General features: G+C 42.2%; 1 pseudogene; it reads left to right on the forward strand.

The window, feature by feature from the left end:
- Positions 1-512: 512 nt before the first annotated feature.
- LOC142832365 (ATP synthase F(0) complex subunit C2, mitochondrial pseudogene) lies at positions 513-902 on the forward strand (annotated as a pseudogene).
- The last annotated feature ends 7,925 nt before the right edge of the window (positions 903-8,827 follow it).

Below are 8,827 nucleotides of genomic sequence, written 5' to 3' on the forward strand. Positions count from 1 at the left end.
CAGTTGAGAACATTCCATCTATGCTAGTTCAGTGGTCTGCCGTCAGTGCCTGCTCAGAGGATGAGGACACCTGGAGTTGTCCATTGTGGTCATCCCCACTTAACTACTGTCATCTGCATTCTCAAGTTGGTTTTTATATTTGAAGTTCAGCCATTATAAATGTGTTATAGGACGTGAAACAAGTCTAGGCAGCAGATTGTGCTAGAGTTGACAGTTCTGGACAGCAGTTCTTTTCTAAGTGGCATTCCTTGACTCAATGTTAGTTTGAGACTGTCAATCTATCCATTTATACCGTGGATTGGAATGACTTGAGAAATCACACAGGGGTCAGGAAGATGTGAAAATGCCCTCTGTCTTCTTGTACTGGGAGCAATTCTCCAGCCTCATCTTGTCTCTTGTGAAAATGTATGCTTTCTTGGGTTCCTCTGAAGCTGGTCATTGGTAAGGAGAACCCCTCAGCTACTGAGCTGACTACTATCCACACCAGTATTGGAATAACCACATCCACAGATATGAGTCTCTGCAACATGGCAGCCCTACATCCCCTGACTTCACTGGTCCCTAGTCATAGCTTCCACACAAGTACCATTGCAACATACATTGACACAGCAGCCAAGTAGACGGCTCTGGGGCTGCCTTACCACAACCGGAATAGCTGCCTCTGAGGCTGGGGCTGGGACTGCTTGGGGACCTTCATCAATGGTTATGCCAGGAACCCTTCTTTGAAGCAACAGATTCTAGGCTTTGCCCTGTCGAAAGCCATGGGGCTGTTTTTCCTAATGCTGGTCTTTCTCATTTTTGTTGACATGTTAAACAGCCATCTCCTCCTCCACCTCCCATGGTTCTTCCACCCATGTCTCATCTGCCCTATGTGTTCTTCATCCTGTAACCAGGAAGCCTAGGGAAAGTGCTTGGCTCAGGCTTTGACAGAGGAAAGCCAAATACTGTATTAATAAGAAAAATTCCACTTAATTGCTGACAACACCAGATCTAAGACTGTGCTTTTACCGACCTTAAATGGGCTTCCTAATACTTTCCCACAGAACAAACCCATCCACAGAAGTCTAGAGCAAGCAAAAGGAGGAGGAGAAAGAGGAGAAAGGGGAAGTAAACAGGGAGAAGAAAAGGGAAGACAAACAGGAGTAGGAAGAAAAGAATAAGGCCTGGGGAGGAAAGCTAATGAGTAAGGAGGAGATAATAATGGCAAGAGACAAATCACAGTTCATCACATGGTGATGGTAGCACCCTGTGCCCAGTAACCAAACACGGCAGATCACAGAATGCAGTAATGCAACCGGAAGTGAGCTTTGCATATAGCTCAGACCAACAGATGCACATGATGAGCCCTGTCTGTGATGGGCCAGGTTATAGTTCAGCAAACACTCACTCCCCTCAATCCGTACCTTTCCCAGTGCTCATCCCCTGCCCCTCAATGTTGAGCTTGACCCTGGGAGTTGGAAAAACATCAATTACTTATTTACTGTACAAGGTAACATTCCTATGTCATAAGAAATGGGACCAAGATGCCTTGAACCTGCAACACTCAGTCACATCATTGAGATCTACGGCCAGAAGATCCATACAGTGACAGTTCGAGCTCACTGTTTTAAATTCTTATGGGTTTTTCCCTTTGTTTTGTGTGTGTGTGTGTGTATGTGTGTGTGTGTGTGTGTTTCTCTGTCTCTCTATGTCTCTGTGTGCGTGTGTGTGTGCAGTGTGTGTGTAGAGCAGTATTTGACATCCGGTGTGTTCTTCAATCGCCTTATTATTTTAGGCAAGATCTCTCACTGAACATGAAGCTCACCAGTTCGACCAGACTGGCTAGCAAGTAAACCCCAGAGACCCTCCTGTCTCTCCTTTCCCAGTGCTGATGTTATGGGCACACACCACTGACCTGGCCTTCTACATGGGTGCTGAGATTCAAACCCAAGTTCTCATGCTTTTCAGCAAAGCACTTCACCAACCGAGCCACCTCCCCAGCCCCACAAATGCCTGGGCTTTTGTATGATTTCTCAGACAGTATTATTATAGTGATCGCTGATTAACACACCTCCCATTTCCAGAACCCTTCCCCTGGATTTCCTGAACCCTGTTGTAATCTTCCAGCAAAGTTCTATTGTGCTTAGACAGATCAGAATAAATTTCTTTTTTTATAATGCAAATAACCTATCTGCTAACTACTAACCTTACTTTATTTGCCAACTTCAGACAGTGGAGAATCAAATGATAATCTGGAGAATACAAATGCATACAGGATGTTTTTCTCAGCAATTGTACCATAATGACCTGTTTGGAGAAAATTGACAAAATAGTAAAGTCAGTAGAGGTGGAAAATTTGGAGTTTAAACAGATATGACTTATTTCCCAACCAAAAGGAAACTAAATCAAAACCCTAACCTTCAGGTAGAGGAGACGAGTAATTAAGACATGTTTTAACCAAAAAGCAATTGCTGAAATGATTACAATAGTGTATCCCATCCCAGAGAGGCAGTGGCAGGGACTTTGACAAGATGATTGAATCAAATCGGTGGTTTTTTTTTACCTCTGTTTTAACTCCTAGTCATTGCTATCCAGAAGAGGTTCCACGGGTCAGAGAAGTAACAATGAGTTAATGTCATAAAGAAGGTGTAGAGACAGCAGGAAATTGCAGACCATTACTTAAGTCCCATGATGCTTTGCCCTCATTTTACATCTTTAAACAAAGTAAAAGGAGACAGTAAATGGAAAGTAGCTTAAAATGTGCTGCTCTGTAAAGGCCAGCCAGCAGAGCCTCGGGACATTTATTTGAAGTCGGGACATTAGTGCCAGGGTGAATAAAGAGAATGTAATAGGTTTACATTTTTACAAAGGGGCCTGACAGATCTATATCAAAGGAAGAATGTCCAAGGCGCAGAGTGATGGGATAATAGGGAGTAGAATTAAAACTTGGCTTCCAGGGAGACAGAAAGCAAGGATAAGTTGGATAGCCTCCAAGATGATGTGGGAGAAATATGTGGGCTTGGCAGTGTGTTGGAGCCCAGAAACCTCTACTGTTGGGTGGATATCAGCGAAGGAGAATCCCCCAGCGGGACCCCTGCATCTACCTTCCTGAAAACAAGCAGAGACCATACTGAGACATCTCAAAAGAAGAATCACAGCTTTCTCCCTTAACCGATTACTTACATTGGAAACTTGGAAGGTCTTCCAGAGACGACTGGGAAAGTAACTCAGCTGATAAGGACGGTAACCCCTCCTCTACAAAAACACAGACCTTTTAATATAATGTGACCAATAAAATCAACGCATAGCTGAGTTTAAAATATAGGAATAGATGTCCAGGTGCTCAAAAGCAAAAGGATTTCATAGAGGCAAGCGTGAGGGAGTCTTGCAGTTATTCAGCAAAATGTGCTTCTGGACATAGGTTCAGGCACAGGCCTAGGGAAGCATTGAGGCCCCTAGAGGTAAGAAGCTAGAACAGAACCTCCTGTGAAGACAAGAGCCACAGGAAATACACCAATAGAAAATGTCTACGAAAAGTTCATCTCTACCTCTAACCTGCTACTCGTTACCAACCTCTCCCCTTTCCCTTTCTTTCCTCAACTGTTCGTAACTACGACTCTGTGACATCCTGTAATCTCTGTGCCTGGTTTATTTCCCTGACACAATGAATAATTCAATTATTCTATTGCACAGCTAGATGAATACAGTTAACAATGACGGATTTTGTATTTCAAGATATCTAAACACCAGAGCTTTAAAAATTTGTATCACAAATAAATGACTGATGTTTAAGATGATGGATGTTTAATTGCCCTGATTTGATCATTACGCAACGTATACCTGAATTGCTATCATGGAGTACTCCCTAAATACTTACAATTATAGATCTGTAAATGAAAAAAAAAAGGAGTTATCTGTTAAATGTCTACCACTTGGCCTCCTGGTCAGATTAAATGCTCCTTTACTTCTGCAAATCTTCTGGACAATTTGAAAAAGCCCCCTTTTGGTGGAGAGAAGATCAGTTTTCTGGTAAACTCACACACTACTATTTCCACCAGTTGCTATACAGACTAAAAGTCAATTATGCTAGTTCCTAAACCCACCCTTGCCTGGGTATTTTCAATTGTAACTCTGGGTTTTAATTCGACATTAAGGTACTGTTATAACATGAGCGTGCAAAGAGATGGGCTTATTGTTTCTATAGAAACAGAGTGAGAGGCTTGACAAAGGTGAGCTGCTAAAAATACTCTTATCAAATTAGCTGTGAATTACAAGCTGTATAGGGCTCGAGGGCCCTAAAAACTTAGAATTCTGCCATCAGATTGTTTAACAAATAGCTACACAGGTCTCTTTGATCAAAGTCTTTAAAGAAGTTTCAAATCATTCTTAATAAATCAGTGAGGCCTGAATCCATAGTATTCAAAGGCACATGGATGGGAAAACATTTACATGAGTGTGGTCAATTTTTTTTAGGGTATGTGGCTTGTTTCCTTGAAGAAAACTGGGTCTCTTTCTCCCTGAAGCCATCAGCTGCCAAAAGGTCTTTATCTAAGAGGGGAATTGCTCCTGATCTTCTTTCTCATCCTTCCCGGAAGGTTGACAGATGGTCTTGACCTTGTACAGGTCTTGTGCAGCTAACCATAGCTGGTCTAAGTGCTTGAGTGTAACAGCCCCATGGATGTCCAGGAGACACTGTTTCAAAGCAGTCCTTCAGATGTGTATCTTGTTAGTGCCTCATATCAACGCATAATAAAAAGCATTTTCAAGAAGTGAATTCTGAAAATGCTTGTGGTTAGATGATCTTTGGGTAGAAGCAGGGAGACACTATTATATCAAAACAGAAATGTAGAAGTCATCCTAACATCGTTAGCCTCTTTTAAAATCCATGAAATAAGGGGAGTAGATACGACTATTCCTAACCATGCTTCTAGCTGGTATTTTTCACAGTTAGTCTCCTCTTGAAAGAACAGAAAACTGTAAGAACTGGGGTTAGACTGGGTGAGGGACCTAGTTCCCAGGGAAGGGACTTCCCTGGGGCTGCAGGTAGACAAGGTACTGAAGGAAGCAAAGCATTCCCCTGGGAATAAAAGACATTCAAGTAAATTAAAGAACTAACTTAAATCCACTAACCCGGGACACACAGTGTTAAAAGGGAAAACTTAGTCTGGTCTCCAGCATTAACTAAAGTATTTTGTCTTTTCTCAGCGACAATAGTGCCAATTAAGAAGAGAGTGTCAGCGGAGAGGGCTACATAATGGGAAATGCTGACAGGTTCTTAATGCTGAGAGCTAGAAGAGCATTACTTTAATAAGGTGCCTAGAAGCAGAGGACTTTTTTTTTAAGGATGAGGAAAAAAAGAAAATTTGGAAACAGAGATGGGGGAGCTGTAGGCAAGGGCAAGAAACCTGACAGAAAAGTCCTGGAGTTGACAAAAAGCAGAATCACACATAATGGAAGCGAGGCCCTTTTCTTCTCTCTCCATCCTTGTCGAACTCTTGGTAAGTCCTTTTCTAGACAAGCGTTATTCTTCCCTCAAAGCCTATCCAGGGAGGAGTCTATCTATCCGGGGAGGAAACAGCTATTTGAAGAGGGCATCTTCAGAGTAAAATCAGCCTTGGTGTAGGGTCTTCTAACGCTTCTTCGCTATATGTAAGGCCTGGCAAAGTGAGGGAGGTGGCTCAGGTTAAACGTCAGGGCCAAAGGCTTTGTGCAAGGCCATTACGTAACGTGGTCACTGGGAGGTTAACAAAGGCTACCCTTTTGTCCTCCTTTAGGGACTTGTCTTTTACTATTTACTATGGAAATTTTTAAACAGAAGAAAGACACAGAGAATACAAAAAGAAGCCTCCTTGCAGCCATCACTCTGTTTGATAATTATCGACATCAGACAAATACCTTCTCTGACTCACAAACTTCCCCATTTTCTTTCCTTCCATTTGATAATTTTTAAAGCACGCCAACACAGAGAATCATTTCTGCCATACACAGCTCAGTGTCTAACTCTCAGAGATCCCTGTGCCTCTTAACACAACCTCAGTATTATTAACATACCTCAAGAATAATAATTCTGAATCCATAAAATACTCAGTTGATGTCTAATCTCTTTGATCCACTTCTAAGGGTACTAAAGGTCAAACAGTTGATAGGGACCCACCCTACCATTCCCTCAGCAAGCTCCTCCCATCCTCTCCTCTTCACTGGCTTCTCTCCTTTGAGCACATTACAAATGATGCTTAGTTACTACAATCAAGTTTTGGCCTGCCAAAATTTCAGCTTAAAAGAATAGAGAGGGTAATGGCGTGTATGTGGCATGATAGCAGAAGCAGAGGGAGAAACTGGACCAGGAAGAGGCGATAAGGGGATGTGGCTGGGAGGATAAGGTACAGGGGTGAAGGAGAAGCATGCCATCATGAAGTCCAGTCCATTATCTCGTACGCTCACCAAAGAGTCATTTAAAAAGACACCGACATTTTTCAATGGAAGGCTCTATGTTAAATTCCACATTATGGAAAATAGCAAGGCCAGACTTCATCACCCCAAAAGCCCAGTGTTAAGCTGGTCTACTCAGAGAAATCAAACAGGGCAGCTTGAAAGGTCCAGCGGTCCCCAGGATCATGAAAATTTCCACAAATTGAAGATGTCAAATGACTCCTAGAAGCACCCAAAAAGCAAATACACACACACACACACACACACACGCACAGGGAGAGAGAGCTAGAGAGAGAGAGAGACCAAATGGCTAACCAAAACTCTACTTTTGTTAGAGTTTTCGGTGGGTAGGTGTGCTTCCTTTTATTTTTCTAGTAGGTAAAGTAAAAGGCACAGTGAGCCACAGTGTCTCCTTCTGGCCCCTGGCAGCATCACCCAGAAGAGTCACTACAGAGAGAATGAGTTACCATGTACCTGATCCCTCTGACAAGTGGCACGACCCATCCTGTTCTTAAATCTATAGCAAGGACCAGTTGTGACATTGGAGACAATGTAAGACATTTCAGAGGCTGCCTTGAGGCCACTTGTCAAGAGGAGCCAGCGCATGGAGACGTATGACAGATTTCCACCCTGTCTCACAGGTCAGAGGCAGCACCTGAAATCAGATGGAAGCCATCCAGCATCTGATACCTGCTGAGGACATGGTGGGCAGACCCTTAGCTAAGCAAAGAAGCAACAGGATTTCTGTGTAGCGGTTCATCAGTGCTGCATGAAAAGGAAAGAGGGAAAAAAAAAACATTTTGTGTTCAGCCAAGGGAGGAAGAAAGGTAGACGGCCACAGAGTTTGTTATTTCTTGTCAGCACCATGCCTGGTCTTGGTTTTCCTAGTCATTCTTCATGTTCTGCCTCACACAGTGTTTCATGGATGGTGACTTGGGACAGGAATAAAAAGCTCAAACCTGGTAACCAGTCTAAAAAGTGATTATCTTCACTTTATTAAAGATCATACAATATTTGAGTTGATTAAATTTCAGACTCAATGCAGTCACTTCAAAGGTGAAATAAAGTATTAAATGTCACTGGAGAGCCTGAAAAAAAATAGGTGATTTTTCCCTCAAATCTTGATCTATTTCAAAAAATAATTCTGTTTAGACTGAAGTTGAAATTGTTAGTTTTCAGCCATAAATTTCTTTTCAAATTAGTTTCATATTATTATGTCTATATTTCTGATATGTGCTTAATTGATTCCTCAGTGGTAACAATCAAGCAAAGCTCTCTCTCTCTCTGACACACACACACACACACACACACACACACACACATACAAACCCCTTCACACTCACCATACTCAATACTTTGGATTTTTTTAATTCTACAAATTAAATTATTTATATATATTAAGATAAACTTTATATTACATGGTAATGCATAGGTGTTAATGAGTAAATGAGGAAAACTTATTTATCTACTGTTTTCATGTGTCAAAATTTAAATAATGTTATGGTTACTGGCAGGGGGTTGCATTTTTCTGTTTCTATATATTTGTACTCAACATGTGTTTGCCCTATACACCAAAGAGAACAAACCCAGGTATTTACAAATCCAAGAGTCCCTCTCACACTCCACGACCACAAGGACAGCCTCTTCGCACTGGACTGGTGTTCATTTAACCTCAGCCTTCTCCCTGGTACCAGACACTTGGGGAATATGAGATCCCACAGCAGTGGGATCTATGCTTAATTCTACACTGCATCTAAGCCAAAAGGCTGGGACATATCTCTGCTTACTTCTTAAAGCACAGTCATGATTCTGTCTACCACCAAATCAGGGTTGAGCCATGAAGATGAAGTCAGATCCCTACAGACTGAGAAAGATAAAGGGACAACCTGTGTACAAATGGCAGAAGGAAAACGGACACCAAAGAGAGGACCCCAGACTCTCATCCAAGGTGAAACTCAACTCAAACAAAACAATTCTGTCTTTGGGTGTCTATGAATACACCAAGACCGAGGATGGCTAGGAAGGCCTATCTGGCCTCTCCTCTTGAGTCAAGTTCCCTCTACAAGAGATCTGTTTCAAAGAAATCCCAAGACTCCCTATTACTGCCATCTTGCTGGTGTCCCTCAAAGACCCAGTATATTTGGTGATTGTTTACCACGCCCATGAGACTGAACGCCGTTCAACTCCATTCCTGTTGTGCACAGGTCAAACCCTACAGTTCACCGTGTGAAAAGCTTAGCTCTTCCTATCGTTTCGAGTTGAACAAAAGAAATATTTGTTCTGGTCTTCAGTGACTCCTGTCTCAGTCTGGAAATGTGTTATATAAAGTCACCATTTCTTTACTAAGATTTCCTTTCTAGGAGGAAGAAAAATCTCATGTTGTCTTACAATAGAGGCTGAGGAGAAAAGGGAAAGAAGT

The sequence above is a fragment of the Microtus pennsylvanicus genome, chromosome 12, assembly GCF_037038515.1.
Source record: "Microtus pennsylvanicus isolate mMicPen1 chromosome 12, mMicPen1.hap1, whole genome shotgun sequence".
In the NCBI taxonomy this organism is placed as follows: domain Eukaryota; kingdom Metazoa; phylum Chordata; class Mammalia; order Rodentia; family Cricetidae; genus Microtus; species Microtus pennsylvanicus.